The sequence below is a fragment of the Heterodontus francisci genome, chromosome 21 (genome assembly GCF_036365525.1).
Source record: "Heterodontus francisci isolate sHetFra1 chromosome 21, sHetFra1.hap1, whole genome shotgun sequence".
In the NCBI taxonomy this organism is placed as follows: Eukaryota; Metazoa; Chordata; class Chondrichthyes; order Heterodontiformes; family Heterodontidae; genus Heterodontus; species Heterodontus francisci.
The window spans coordinates 13,762,358-13,779,090 of NC_090391.1; the positions used below are offsets into that span (position 1 = coordinate 13,762,358).

General features: G+C 43.9%; 1 non-coding gene across 1 annotated transcript; it reads right to left on the reverse strand.

The window, feature by feature from the left end:
- Positions 1–16,252: 16,252 nt before the first annotated feature.
- On the reverse strand, positions 16,253–16,334 carry trnal-cag (transfer RNA leucine (anticodon CAG)). The gene has a single exon. It is a non-coding gene; the product is annotated as a tRNA-Leu (tRNA).
- Positions 16,335–16,733: the final 399 nt, after the last annotated feature.

The following is a 16,733-nucleotide window of genomic DNA, read 5'->3' on the forward strand; positions in this document are numbered from 1 at the left end:
AACATGTGGCACAGTGAGCGGATCCAGAATTCAACTATTCGGTCAGCTAAGGACCTACAACTGTGGAGTAGAAGAAAGGCATTCTCATTCTCGAGTTACTGCCGAAGAAGAAGACATTGTTGCATACTTTCTTAAAATCAATAGCGACAATATTCACCACATTCCTTTCATCAACATTCCCTGTTATCTCATCCAAAGGTTCAACAATATACTTAATTAAGCCAGGCATGGGTGAATGAGAATAATGTTGAATAGTTTAAACCCAGATTATTCTTTCATGGGATTTGAGCGTCGCTGGCAACGATTTGTTGTCGATCCCTAATTTCCCTTGACAATAGAACAAAGAACAAAGAAGAAAGAACAGTAGAGCACAGGAACAGGCCATTCGGCTCTACAAGACTGCGCCGATATTGATGCGTGTCTAAACTAACACCTTCTACACTTCCGGGGCCCATATCCCTCTATTCCCTTCCTATTCATGTATTTGTTAGGATGTCTCTTAAACTTCGCTATCGTATCTGCTTCCACCACCTCCCCCGACAGCAAGTTCCAGGCACTCACCACCCTCTGTGTAAATAAACCTGCCTCGCACATCCCCTCTAAACTTTGCCCCTCGCACCTTAAACCTATGTCCCCTAGTAACTGACTCTTCCACCCTGGGAAAACGTTTCTGACTATCCACTCTGTCCATGCCACTCATAACTTGGTAAACCTCCATCATATCGCCCCTCCACCTCTATCGTTCCAGTGAAAAATTCTGTGTTTTTCCAACCTCGCCTCATAGCTAATTCCCTCCAGACCAGGCAACATCCTGGTAAAGCTCCTCAGTACCCTCTCCAAAGCCTCCACGTCCTTCTGGTAGTGTGGCGACCAGAATTGCACATAATATTCTAAGTGTGGCCGAACTAAGGTTAGAGTGGCTTTCTCGGCCATTTCAGTCTGAAGATAAAAGTCAATCACATTGCTGTGGGTCTGGAGTGACATGTAAGCGAAACCAGGTAAGGACAGCAGATCCGCTTCCCCAATGGCCATTGCTGAACCAGATGGGTTGTTGCTACAATTGATGATAGTTTCATGGCGCCATTGCTGAGACTAGCTTTCAACTCCAGATTGCACCTTTATTTTTGATTTTTGAATATTTATTTGAATTTAAATTCCACCAGCTGTCATGGTGAGATTTAAACTCGCGACCTCATGGCATTAAACTGGGCATCACAGAGAGCAGAAAACAGCAAGAGTGAGCCGGTACAAAAAAGAGCCCGGAAAGAGAATGAGAGTTTGAAAACAATGTGAACAGGAAAGCTGCAAGGTGACTGTTTGGTGAGTAACTGCTGCTAGGGAATAACTCTAAATAGCTGGTTTCGAAACAAAAGTAAAGAGAACGTTAAGGTCTGCAGTTTGTTTATACAGCAAATAGTGTTTTCTTTATTGAATCAAGGTCCCTCGTGTAAATAACTTCTAATTTTGAGTAATTTAAGGGAGTAAATTAAGGGTAAGTTATGACAGGGCAGCTCGGTCGCGTGGGGTGCTCCTGCTGTGCAATGTGGGAAGTCAGGAACACTTCCAGTGTCCAGGGTGAACAAGTGTGCAGGAAGTTCCTGCAGCTGCAGAGACTCGAAATCCGCGTTTCAGATCTGGAACGGCAGCTGGGGACACTGGAGCATCCGTAAGGCTGTGATGATTGTGGATGGCACGGACACGGAGGTGGTTACTCTGCAGGTAACGATTGCTCAGGCAGAAAGGGAATGGGTGATCGCCAGGCACAGTAGAATAATTAGGCAGATAGTGTAGGAGGCCCTTGTGTCCATCTCCTATTCTGACAGATTACCCACTTTGGATACTGTTGAGGGAGACAACTTATCAGGGGAATGCAGCAAGAGCCAGGTTTGTGTCACCACGGCTGGCTCAGCTGCAGGGGATGGGATGAAAAAGAGTGAGCGAGCTATAGTGACAGGGTATTCTATCGTAAGCGGCACAAATATGCGTTTCTGTGGTCACAAACGTGACTCCAGGTTGGTATATTGCCTCCCTGTCGCTCGGGCTAAGGGTATCACAGAGCGGCTGCAGTTCAGACTGAAGGGGGAGCGTGAACAGTCGGAGGTCGAGGTACACATTGGTATTAAGGACATAAATGTTATGATATCCTGTAACTAGAATTTATGGAATGATGTAGCAGATTGAGAAGCAGGACCTCTGGATTACTCCCGGTGCCACGTGCTAGTGGGTATAAGAAGAGGAGGATAGAGCAGATGATTGCGCGACTGAAGAGATGATGAAGGAGGAAGGCTTTAGTTTACTGGATCACTGGGTCTGTTTCAGGCGGGGGTGGGACCTTTACAAGTAGAAAGAGTTGCACCTTAACCAGAATGGGACCAACATCCTTGCTGGGAGGTTTGCTTGTGTTGTTGGGTGATGGGGGTGGGGAGGGGTGATGGCGGGTTTAAACTAATTTGGAAGAGGGATGGGATACACAGTGGTAGTACAGTAGGAAGAGATGTACAGCCGAATACATAATGCACACTGAGTCAGTCAGGAAGGCAGATGAAATACAGACCGATTAAGGCACATGCAAATAATGCAAGGCTGGATTGCATCTGTTTTAACGCAAGGAGTCTTACAAGTAAGGCAGATGAATTGATTAACACATGGGCAAATGATATTATTGCTATCACAGAGACATGGTTGAGGGAAGGGCAGGACTGGCAGCTCAATATTCCTGGGTATAGAATCTTCAGACGTGACAGCGGAAGGGGCGAAAGAGGAGGTGGTACTGCACTGTTGGTCAAGGAGTCAATTACTGAAGTAAGGAGGGATGATATCTTAGAAGGTTCCTCAAATGAGGCCATAGAGGTAGAACGTAAAAACAAAAAAGGCCAATAACTTGGCTGGGAGTGTACTTCAGGCCTCCAAGCTCTCAGGGAGAGATAGAGGAGAAGATATCCAGGGAAAAGACTCTGAGGGCGGAGTTCCGGACAAATACGTATAAAAACCTTACCTCAGGGACTCGCGGCCAACATCCAGGGAGAAGACTCGGAGGGCGGAGTTCCGGACTGGTAAATATAAAAACCTGACCTCGAGGATTCGTGGCCAACATCCAGGGAGAAGACTCGGAGGTCGGAGTTCCGGACTGGTAAAAAAATAAAAACCTTACCTCGGGGGATTTACGGCCTACATCAAGGGAGAAGACTCAGAGGGTGGTGTTCCCGATTGGGAAGTATAAAAACCTTATTTTGGGGTTTGCGGCCTACATCCAGGGAGAAGACTATAAGGGAAGAGTTCCAGACCGGAAAGTTACCTCGGGTGGAAAACAAAACTGAAAAAAGTGATGTCACAGGAAAGCTTTGACCTGATTGGTTGGTAGGAAATCTGCACTGAATTGGAAAATGAAACATTGATGAAAATTAAATAAAATCCTAATTAAGTAATTAGTTAATACATAGAGGAGTAAATAAACCAAGGGAGAAGTATTTAGCATTTAATATTTATCGCAGACATCTAGCGCAAGGGACCATATAGTTAATTGTAACTTAATTTAGTCAGGATTTAAGAAGCATTTGAAGATTTATTTTCAATTAATTTATTAATTAGTGCTAGAAATGACAGTCAGAGTGGTAAAGTGCTTTACCTGTGAGATGTGGGATGTTCGTGACGCTTCCAGCGTTCGGGACAACTACATCTGTAGGAAGTGTACCCAATTGCAGCTCCTCACAGATCGCATGGATTGGTTGGAGCAACATTTGGATGCACTTAGGAGTATGCAGGTGGCGGAAAGCATCAAAGACAGGAGTTTTAGAGATGTGATTACAACCAAGGTACAGGCAGATAGATAGGTGACCGCTAGAAGGGGCAGGCAGTCAGTACCGCAATCTCCTGTGGCTATCCGCGTCTCTAACAAGTGTAACATCTTGGATACTGATGGGGTCGGGGGGGGTGGGATGGCCTATCACGGGAAGGCAACAGCAGCAGCCAGAGCAGTAGCACCACGGCTGGCACTGTTGTCCAGCAGGGAGGGACAAAGCGCAGAAGAGGAATAGTTATAGGAGACTCTATAGCAAGGGGCGCGGATAGGCGCTTCTGTGGACGTGAAAAAGATTGCAGGATGGTATGTTGCCTCCCTGGTGCCAGGGTCAAGGGTGTCTCTGAACGGGCAGAGAGCATTCTGAAGGCGGAGGGTGAACAGCCAGAGGTTGTGGTACACATTGGTATGAACGACATAGGCAGGAAGAGTGAGGTGGTCCTGCATGGGGGGTTCAGGTAGAAATTTAAAAGACAGGATCTCGAGGGTTGTAATCTCGGGATTTCTCCCTGTGCCACGTGCCAGTGAGGCGAGAAATAGGAAGAAAGTTTAGCTAAACACGTGGCTGAACCGCTCATGTAGGAGGGAGTGTTTCAGATATCTGGATCATTGGGATCTCTGCCGGGACAGGTGGGAGCTGTACAAGAAGGACGGGTTGCATCTAAAGTGGAGGGGCAAAAATATCATGGCTGCGAGGTTTATTAGCGTCACTCGTGAGGGTTTAAACTAGTGTGGCAGGGGGGTGGGAACCAGAGCAGTAGGTCAGCAGGTGAAATAACTGAGGGGGAACTAATAAATAAGGCCAGTAAGACTGAGAGGAAGAGCAGGCAGGGAGATGTTGCTGAGTACAACGGGTCTGGTGGTCTGAAGTGCATTTGTTTCAATGCGAGACGCATAACAGGTAAGACAAATGAACTTAGTGCTTGGATTAGTACTTGGAACTATGATGTTGTTGCGATGACAGAGACTTGGGTGAGGGAAGGAAAGGATTGGCTGCGAAAGGTTCTGGGATTTAGATGTTTCAGGCGGGATAGAGGGGGATGTAAAAGGGGAGGGGGAGCTGCAGTACTGGTTAAGGAGAATATCACAGCTGTCCTGCAGGAGGATACCTCGGAGGGCTCATGCAGCGAGGCAATATGGGTAGAGCTCAGGAATAGGAAGGGTGCAGTCACAATATTGGTTATTTACTACAGGCCTCCCAAGAGCCAACGGGAGATAGAAGAGCAGATATGCAGACAGATTTTGGAAAGCTGTAAAAGGAACAGTGTTGTCGTGGAGGATGATTTTAACTTCCCCAATATTGACCGGGACTCACTTAGTGCTAAGGTTGTGGATGGGGCAGAATTTGTAAGGAGCATCCAGGAGGGCTTCTTGAAACAATATGCAAATAATCCAACTAAGGATGGGGCCGTACTGGACCTGGTATTGGGGAATGAACCCGCCCAGGTGGTCGAAGTTTCAGTAGGGGAGCATTTCGGGAACAGTGACCATAATTCCGTATGTTTTAAGGTACTTGTGGATAAGGATAAGAAAAGTCCTCTGGTGAACGTACTATTTTGGGGGAAGGCTAATTATAACAATATTAGGCAGGAACTGAGGAATTTAGATTGGGGGTGGCTGTTTGAGGGTAAATCAATATCTGAAATGTGGGAGTCTTTCAAACATCAGTTGATTAGAATCCAGGATCGGCATGTTCCTGTGAGGAAGAAGGATACGTTTGGCACGTTTCGGGAACCTTGGATAGCGAGGGATATTGTGAGCTCAGCCAAAAAGAAAAAGGAAACATTCGTAGGGACGAGAAGGCTGGGAACAGACAAAGCCCTTGAGGAATATAAAGAAAGTAGGAAGGAACTTAAGCAGGGAGGCAGGAGGGCTAAAAGAGGTCATGAAATTTCATTGGCAAACATGATTAAGGAGAATTCCGAGGATTTTTATACGTACATAAATGGCAGGAGGGTCGCCAGGGAAAGGTTTGGCTCACTCAAGTACAGAGGAGGGAATCTATGCGTGGAACCAGAGGAAATGGGCGAGGTACGAAATCGATACTTTGCATCAGTATTCACCAAAGAGAAGGGCTTCGTGAATGATGAGTCCAGGGAAGGGTGTGTAGATAGTCTGTGTCATTTCGATATCAAAAGGAGGATGTGTTGGGCGTCGTTAAAACATTAAGACAGCTAAGTCCCGAGAGCCGGATTGGATCTACCCCAGAATACTGAGGGAAGCAAGGGAAGAAATTGCTGGGGCCTTGACAGAAATCTTTGCATCCTCATTGACGACAGGTGAGGTCCCAGCGGATTGGAGAATAGCCAATTTTGTTGTTTTGTTTAAGAAGGGTAGCAATGATAATCCAGGAAATTATGGGCCGGTGTGCCTTACGTCAGTGGAAGGGAAATGATTAGAGAGGATTTTTCGGGACAGGATTGACGCCCATTTGGAAACAAATGAACTTATTAGCGAGAGGCCGCATGGTTCTGTGAAGGGGAGGTCGTGTCTCACTAATTTGATTCAGTGTTTTGAGGAATTTATGAAGATGATTGACGAAGGAAGGGCAGTGGATGTTGTCCACATGGATTTCAGTGAAGCTTTTGACAAGGTCCCTCATGACAGACTGATACAAAAGGTGGATTCATACAGGATGAGAGGTGAGCTGGCACGATGGATGCAGAAGTGGCTCGGTCATAGAAGACAGAGGGTAGCAGTGGAAGGGTGAATTACTGAATGGAGTGCTGTGACCAGTAGTATTCCGCAGCGATCAGTGCTGGGACCTTTGCTGTTTGTTGTATATGTAAACAATTTGGAGGAAATTGCAGCTGAGCTGATTAGTTAGTTTGCGAATGACACAAAGGTTGGTGGAGTTGCGGGTAGTGATGAGGATTGTTAGAGGATACAGCAGGATATTGATCGTTTGGCGACTTGGGCAGATAAATGGCAGATGTAGTTTAATCCGGACAAATGAGGTAATTAATTTTGGAAGGTCGAATACAGGTGGGAAGTATACAGTAAATGGCAGAACCCTTAGGAGTATTGACAGGCAGAGAGATCTGGGCGCACAGGTCCACAGGTCACTGAAAGTGGCAACGCAGGTGGATAAGGTCGTCAAGAAGGCATAAGGCATGCTTGCCTTCATCAGTCGGGGCATAGAGTATAAACATTTGCAAGTCATGTTGCTGCTGTACAGAACATTAGTTAGGCCATACTTGGAATGTTGTTCACCTCACGACCAGAAGGATGTGGAGGCTTTGGAGAGGGTACAGAACAGGTTTACCAGAATGTTTCCTGGTCTGGAGGGTACACGCTATGAGGAGAGGTTGTATAAACTCGGATTATTTTCACTGGAACGACGGAGGTGGAGGGGCGACATGAGAGAGTTTTACAAAGTTATGAGCGGCATGGACAGAGTGGAAAGTCAGAAGCTTTTTCCCAGGGTGGAAGAGTCAGTTACGAGGGGACACAGGTTTACGGTGCAAGGGGTAAAGTTCAGAGGGGATGTGCGGGGCAAGTTCTTTATAGTTTGGGTGGTAAATGCCTGGAACTTGCTGCCAGGGGAGGTGGTGGAAGCAGGTACGATAGCGACGTTGACGAGGCATCTGGACAACTACATGAATAGGATGGGAATAGAGGGATATGGACCCCGGAAGTGCAGAAGGCGTTAGTTTAGACAGGCATCAAGATCGGCGCAGGCTTAGAGGGGCGAATGGCCTGTTCCTGTGCTGTACAGTTCTTTGTTCTTTGTTCTTTGTTTCTAACTCAATATCCCTTAAGTGAGGCAGATAAATCTATCGTTGCACTGAGGGATACAGGAGCAATCCAAAACTGTTTTACTAGGGCAAGATATAAAATTTCCACCAGAGAACGCACTGAATGCAAAAGTTTTAGTTAATGGTATTGGAGGGGCGTATATCCCCGGTTCCTTTGTATCGAGTGCATCGAAAGTGTGATCGAATGTCTGTGATGTTAACTGCAGGAGATGGCCATAGTTTGCCAGTGTAGGAATCTGACCTAATCCGAGCGAATGATTTAGCCAGAGCAAATGTATCAGTTTCTCCTGTAGTCACAGAGAAACCAAGTGAAATTAAAGGAACAGAACAATTGCAGGAACAAGTTTCAGGAATATTTCCTGCACGTGTCGTAACCTGCACAAGGGATAAACAATTTCAATTGTTGGCGGTAAAATTGGCACCAGAGACAAATCGTCGTGTATCTGTACCTTGCTTGGGGTTTTCAGTAATCCAAATAAGATGCTTAACCAATCTTCTGCAATCACAGTGCAACCAGCTTTTCCAGAGTTACAAAAAAATAGCACAGTCAGCTCTGAAAGAAGCTGAGGCAAAATGCGTTCCAGAAGGCTATTATGTTGAAGACTGCTATGGAAATGGAGACCACCTCATAGACCGGCGGATGAAGACTGGATGATTACTCTACAGGTAATGGTACCGTATAAATAACAGCGGGAATTATTAAGGTTAGCACATGACATTCCTGTAGCAGGACATATGATGCTGTGAAGTGAGGCAGACATGGACGGAATGAGATGTAAACTGAACACTAAAATAAAAGCAAAATACTGCGGATGCTGGAAATCTGAAACAAAAACAAGAAATGCTGGATTAACTCAAAATGAGTGAATCCAGCATTTCTTGTTTTTGTAAACTGAACACGTTCAGCTCATATGAGTTTTTAACAAGCAATGCTGGCCAAAAACAGTGAGAGGCGCTGAAAAATGTATTGAGTACAACACGTATCGAATGCATAAAGCCTGTGCTGTCTCTTTGGAAGAGATACTCAACTAATCTCCATTCTCTGTTGTTTCCCCTTGGCATTGTATTTTGTTTCTTTTGAAGTATTTATATAATTTTCTTTTGAGTGCTTTATGCAATCTAGAACCACCAAGCTTTCGGACAGTGCATTCAAGAGCACAATAACTCACTGTTCAAATATAGTTTCTCCATGTAGCTCCTGATTCCGCTGCAAATAGACTTAAATTTGTGTTCTTTGATTACCTTCCCTTTTACCATGAAAGAGATTCCTGTAGAAAAAAAAGATTCCTGACCTTGAACATCTCTCCCAGATCTCCTTTTCTGCGTAAAGGCAAACATTACCATCAACGTGTTATTTTTCAACAAACCTGAAGTAATGCAGAAGTAGTCCCATTGTCTAAACCTTCTCTGCATCTAAAACTGTGATGCCCCGAATGGAACGGAGAAATCCAGACTGTATTAACCCCGTGATTAAAAAAAAGATTCTAAGGAAAGACTCATTTTAGTCAGCACATACTCGCTTTCCTGGTTTCTTTCTTTACACTTTAATCAATACTTCATGTAGACCACACCGTATAATCACAGCTCTTCTGGGAGATAATCATAAATTTTAGAAAGCGTGGAGAAACCATCAAAGAAGTGGTCCAAGCTGCAAAACGACACATTCAAACTCTCATTGGTAGCTATGTAGCACTAACCCTCATCGACAACGGTTCCATAAAGAAAAGCGTCAACTCCCTGCTAACCAGTAAAAAAAAAACACGAGGGTTTCTATCAGCAACTCCTACATTGGAACTTTCTTCAAGGACATTTTGTGAACAATCTACCTGCTGTCTTTCCGGAGGCCAGCGCTGCTTTTGCAGAGCTTGCCTTTTGTGGAATCGTTCAGAGTTAAATGTATGGACTGAGTTCAAGGTGCAAATGTAAAATGATGAGAATGTAACATGTCTCCCAGCAACAGCGGTCGAAACAGAACAATGTTAATGTTGTAACATAATGAAAATGAATGTAAAGAGTAGCATCGGCTGCAGTCAAGTGTCAATGAAATGGAAGCAGCCAGTATTAATACTGGATGGAATAATGAGCTGAGAGAAGATGTCGGTTTCAATATTGGAACATGAAGCACAGGCATGTGCAAGTGAGAGGATGTAAAAGGAGAACAGCTGAATTTCACTGTCAAGATCAATATCTTTTCATGTGGTAAAGATTGGTTTCCTGTTGCATTCTATTCGCAGAATGACAGAGGAAATTAAACAGAAAACAATGTGTGCCTTGCTTCAGATTTTAATTGGCGTTGCTGTGACCACAACGCAAAGTATTAACCATTAAATGGTTGCAACTCCCGAAAATTTGCTGTGGTCGTCATAGACAGACCACAGCAATACATGTTAAAGAACAGCAAAATACCGCAGATACTGGAAAGTGGAAATAAAAACAGACAATGCTGGAAATACTCAACAGGTCAGGTAGCATCTGCTCAGGGCTGGAGAGGAATGTACAATGGGAAGGGGATGATCCAGTCACCGTAGTCCATGTAGGCACCAACGACATAGCCAGGACAAGTTAGTACGAGGAGCTAGGCACCAAATTAAGAAGCAGAACCGCAAAGGTAATAATCTCTGGATTATTTCCTGAGCCACGTGCAAATTGGCATAGGGTAAATAAGATTAGAGAAATTAATGCATGGCTCAAAGACTGGTGTCGGAGAAGTGGTTCCGGATCGAGGGGCAATGGCACCAGTACAGGGAAAGTGGTGGCTGCACTGTTGTGATGGTCTACACATGAACTGTGCTGGTATCAGTGCTCTTGCGAGCAGCAGAACCAGAGAAATAGAGAGGGTTTCAAACTAAATAATGGTGGCAATGGATTAAACTTAAGAAGACATTGTAAATCAAGGTGTAGAGACAAGTCAAGAGGAGCAGTATTAATATGGTAAATAATAAACAGGCTGTGGCAGAAAGGGATAGAGCGTGCAAATCTAAGGTTAAATCAACAGATAAGGCTAGAGGTAACAAAAATAGAAAAAAAAAGATAAAACTAAACACTCTGTATCTGAATGCACATAGCATTCGGAACAAAACAGTTGAACTGAGAGTTCAAATATAAATAAATAAATGAGTACTATCTGATAGTCATTACAGAGACATGGCTGCATACGATCATAGGAAATAGGGGAAGCGATAGGCCATTCGGCCCGTATAGCTTACTCAGCCATTCAAACGAAATATGGCTGATCATCCAAATCTACGTCATTTTCCCCAAATATCTCCATACCCCTTGATAGATAGAGGGATAGAAAGATACAGCACTGAAAAAGGCCCTTCGCTCCAACGAGTCCACGCCGACAATCAAGCACCAATTTTTACTGATCCTACATTAATCCAATTTCACCCCCTCTCATATCCCCAAATTCCCTCAATTTTCCTACCACCTACTTACACGAGGAGCAATTTTTTCAATGGCCAATTTACCTATCAATCTGCATGCCTTTGGTATGTGGGAGGAAACCCACGCAGTCATCGGGAGAACTTGCAAACTCCACACAAGCAGTACCCAGACCGGATCCAGCTTGCTGGAGCTGTGAGGCTTCGGTGCTGGCCGCTACGCCACTGTTGATGTTGCTGTGGTTCAGACATCTATCGAATTTTGTCTTGAACATAATCACTGTTTGAACTTCGCAGCCCTCTGTGTCAGAGAATTCCACAGATTCACCACCCTTTGAGTAAAGAGGTTTCTCCTCACCCAGTCTTAAATGGCCTTCCCCTTACTCTGAGATTGTTCTCGGCTCAGACAGAGGAAACATCCTATCTGCATCTACTCTCTCATGCCCTGTAAGAATTTTGCAAATTTCAATGAGAGCACCCCTCATTCTTCGCAGCTCTCGAACATGCAGGGCAAGTTTCTACAATCTATCCTTATAAGACAATACCACAAGCCCAGGGATAAGTCCGGTGAAGCTCCCTTGCACTCTCTCTGTGACAAGTCTACCATTCCTGAGAAAAGGCGGCCAAAACTGTACACAATACCCCAGGCGCGGTCTCACCAAGGCGTCAAACAATTGAAACAGTGCATCTTTACCATACCACTTGCCTTCTTAATTGCTTGCTTCACCTGCATACTAGATTTATTGACTCCTGAACAAGGACACCCAGGGCTATTTGGTCAGAAATACTTCCTAATCTCTCATTATTTAAGAAATACACTGCCTTTCTGTATTTTCTTTTACCAAAGTGGATAATTTCACATTTATTCACATTATATTCCATCTGCCATGTTCTTACCCATTCCCGAAGCCTGTCGAAATCCCCTCATAGTTTTGTGTAGCACCAGAAAATGTGGAAATATTACAATTGATTTACATATTCAAGTCATTTATATAGATTGTAAACAGCTGTGGCCCAAGCACTGATCCTTGCGGCATACCACAAGTAACAGCCTGCCATCCTGAGAATGATTCATTTATTCCTACTCTCTGCTTTCTGCCTGTTAACCAATTCTTAATCTATTGCAGTATATTACCCACAATCCAATGTGCACTAATTTTGTTTACTAGCATTCTGTGTGGGACCACACCAAAAGCCTTCTAAAAAGCCAAATGCACCACATCCACTGGTTCACCTTTATCTGTGCTACAAGAAATATCCTTAAAAAACTCCAACATGTTTATCAAATATGATTTGCCTTTACAACTCCATGTTGACTCCGTCCAATCATATTATTATTTTCCAAGAGTCCAGTTACCTCGTCCTCTATCACAGATTCTAACATTTTCCCTGAGGGAAACACACTTCTGGTTCAGTTCTCAGATATCCACTTCTCATTGTAATTTGTGGAGATTTTTTTTACAACTGATGCGTACAACTCCTATTGACCAGTATATCAATATACTCTAAGTATTTTTCTTACCATTTATTATTTTACTTTACACATAAAACAGTCAAACCAACAGGTCTGTATTCTCCATTTTCACTCTCGCTCCCTTCATAAATAGTGGGATTACATTTTTCTACTTTCCAGTCTGCAGGAACACTTCCAGAATCTATAGGATTTTGAAAGATAACACCCAATGCATCCACTATCTCTACAGCCACCTCCTTCAATCAACTGGTGTGCAGCTTATCTGGTGCAGGGCATTTATCAACTTTCAATCCAATTAATTTTTCGAGTACTACCTCTTTATTGATGCTAATTGCTTTCAATTCCTCATTTTTACAAATCCCTTTGTTTCCTCGTATTTCTGGGAGATTTTCTGTTTCTTCCTCGGTGAAGATGGGCACAAAGTAATTGTTTAATCTCTCTGCCATTTCCTCATTCGACACCACAAACACTCCTTCCTCCACCTGCAATTGACTCACAATCATCCTTGCTAATAGTTTCATTTTCACATAACCAGCAAAGTAGCACAGTAGCGCAGTGGTTAGCACCGCAGGCTCGCAACTCCAGCAACCTGGGTTCATTCTTGTGTCGTGCCTCTGTGTAGTTTGTAAGTTCTCCCGATGAATGTGTGGGTGTTCGCCGGGTTCTCCAGTTTTCTCCCACGGTCAACGAATTGCAGGTTGATACATAAATCTGTTATATATGTCTCTCGCTGGCATACATTCATAATCTCTTTTCCCTTTCTTTATCAGTTTCTCGGTCCTTCTTTGGACTCTAAATTGCTCCCAATCGACTTTTTATGGCGACCTAATAAGCCATTTCCTTTGACCTAATACAATCCAGAACTTCTTTTCTTTGCCACACTTGATCCACGGTTTCAGGGTGACACAGATTAGGAGGACCTGAGTATTGATGGGTCCATGGCATTTAGGAAGGACAGGAAGCTCGGAAAAAGTGGAGGGGAAGTTAATTAATGATATTAGTGCAATAGAGATGGAGTACCTCAGTTTAGGAAACTGCTATGGAAGCAGTTTGGCCAGAGATGAGGAATTATAAAGGCAAGAAGTCACTTGTGGGAGTGGCGTACAGACCACTTAACATTAACCACACAGTCGGACAGAATATAAAGGAGGAAATAGTGGCCGCTTGTCAGAAAGGTACGACCATAATCATGGGGGTTTTAACCTGCATAGAGACTGGAAAAATCAGATGGGCAGAGGTAGCCTCGATGAGGGGGTGCATAGAATATTTTCGGGATAATTTCTTGGAACAGTACATTCCAGAATCAACCAGAGAGCAGACTATGCTAGACCTTGGAGTTTGCAACAAGAGAGGATGAATAAATGACCTCATAGTTTAAGGCACTCCTTGGTATAAGCGATCATGGTATGTTTGAAATTTACATTCAGTTTGAGGAAGAGAGGAGCGGGTACAAGACTAGTATTTTAAACTTAAACAAGGACATTGTTGAGTGCATGAAAGCAAAGGTGAACTGGCAGATTAAGTTAAGGGCAGGTCAATCGAGATGCAGTGGCAGACGTTTAAGGAATAAAGCAGAATAGACATAATGGATACATTCCAACCAGAAATGAAAACTTCAAGGGGAGGACCCGCCATCCGTGGTTAACCTGAAAGTTAAAGACAGTATAAAACATTGCGGAAAAAAACATATATTTATGCAAAGATGGGTGGTTGGTCAGCAGGGTGGACATAACATAAAAAAGCAAACAATGATTGAAAGATTGAGAAGGAAGGACAAAAAAATCGAGTACGAGAGAAAACTAGCTAGAAATATAACGACAGGTATCAAGAGTTTCTATGGATACTTTTCAAGAAAAAAGAAAAATAACGTTAACAAAGTGAGCGTTCGTCCTATGGAAGTGAGTCTCGGGAATTCATAATGCTTAATAAGCAGACGGCAAATGAATTAAACAAGTATTTTGAATCCTTCTAACTGTAGATGATACAAGTACCATTCCCGAATTAGCTCTAGTCAGGAAATGAAAGAGAGGGAGGGAGGAAATCGCCAAATCATCATATTACAATCACCGGGGAAGTGGTACTGAACAAATTGTTGGAGCTGCGGGCTGACACTCCCTCGGTTATGACAGACATCATCCTAGTGTCTTAAAATAAGTGGCCAGTGAGATTGTTGATGTGTTGGTCTTAATTTTCCAAATTCGGGGAAGGTTTCGTAGATTGCAAAATATCGAATGTAACTCATTTCATGAAAAAGGGACGGAGACAGAAAGCAGGAAATTACAGGCCAGTTGGCTTAACATCTGTCTTAGGGAAACTGTGAGAAGCTATTGTTAAAGACGTTCTAGCAGGGCACCTCGAATAATTTAAGGAAATCAGGCACAGTCCACATTGCTTTGTGAAAGGGTAACCATATTAAACCGAGTTATTGGAGCTTTTTGAGGGAGTTCCAAGTGCTCTGGATGAAAGTGAACCGGTGGATGCATTATACTTAAATTTCCAGAAGGCATTTGACAAGTTGCCACGTTAAAGCTTATTGCAAGAAATAAAAAGCTCATTGTGTGGGGGATACCATATTGGCATGGATAGAAGATTGACTGGCTACAGGAAACAGAAAGTAGGCATGAATGCGTATTTTTTGATTGGCAAGATGTAACGAGTCATGTGCCACAGGGATCTGTGCTGGTGCCTCACCATTTTACAACTTATATAAATTAATCAGATGAAGGGACTGAAGGTCTGGTTGCCAAAGTTTCTGCTGACACAAAGATAGGTAAGAAAGTAACTTGTGAAGAGGACATAAGAAGACTATAAAGCAATCTAGATAGGTTAAGTGAGTGGGCAAAAATCTGGCAAATGGAGTATAATGTAGACAAATGTGATGGTGAGAGATTGCAGAGCTCTGACATGCACAGGGATCTGGGTGACCCAGTGATAGAATCGCACAAGATTAGTATACCGGTGCAGCATTTAATTTGGAAAGCTAATATAATGCCATCATTTATTGCGAGGGAACTTTAATACTAAAGCAGCAGGTTATGCTTCAGCTATTCAGGGCATTGGTGAGACCACATCTGGAGTACTGTCGACAGTACTAGTTACCTTTTTAAAAGAAGGATGAAGATGCGTTGGAGGCAGGGCAGTGAAGGTTTACTGGACTATTCCTTGCAAAGGGCGGGCTGTCCAATGAGGAAAGATTGGACAGGCTAGGGTTGCATCCGCTGGAATTGAGAAGAGTAACAAGCAGCTTGATCCTGAGGAGTCTTGACAGGGTGGATGTGGAAAGGATGTCTTCCTTTGTGAGATAATCTAGAACTAGTGGTCACTGCTTTAAGATTAAGGGTCGCCCATTTAAGACAAAGATGAGGAGATTTTTTCTTCTCTCAGAGGACCGTGAGTCTTTGGAATTCTCTTCCTCAAAAGGCGGTGGAGGCAGAGTCTTTCATTATTTTTAAGGCAGAGGTAGATAGATTCCTGATAAACAAGTGGGTGAAAGGTTATCGGGGATAGGTGGAAATGTGGAGTAATCAGTTCAGCAACGAACTTATTCAATGACGGAGCAGGCTCGATGGGCTGTGTGGCCTACTCATGCTCCAAACTCATGTGTTTGCATGTCTGCATAAGAAGCAGAGTTAACGTTTCAGATCCGTGACGTTCCTTCAGAAGGTCAGAGACCTGCAATGTTAACTCGGCATCTATCTCCACAGATGCTGCCTGACCTGCTGAGTATTTCCAGACCTTTCTGTCTTAATTACTCATGAAATAAGGACATTTTTGATGAAACGCAGTTTACTAAATGCTGCATTTGTTTTTCACAAGCTTCTGAGGCCGCCTCACAAAACGGTGGCAGCAGTGGGATTCGAACCCACGTCCCGCACGGGTTTGGAGCCTGAATTCAGCGCCTTCGACCACTCGACCATGCAACCACAGCTGTCCTGTGCCTTTTGCCAACACGTGAAAGAATCTTGCATCCGAGTCCTATTATTCCATAAAACATAATGGGGGCGGTGTGGTGGTCTGTACTTGGGTATTGGTTACATTGCTGTCTTACTTTGTTTGTTCCAAGCAGCAAAGTCCTCATAATTGGATGTGTCACAGTTTTGCAGCCCCTCAGTCCAGGGCTCATCTGGACCTTGACCTCAGAGCACAGTTTAACAGTGGAGCTGAGCCACTGCGGCCTGTTGTGGTCGAGGATCTGATGCGGGCCTGCGAGATGGAATTTGCAGGGAAAAGGAAGGGGCACCAGGGAGGTTCAACGGGGAAAGAAACAATTTCCTTTACTACTTCAGTGGTCCCTTTCAAGACCCAGTGTTCATAAATGGAAT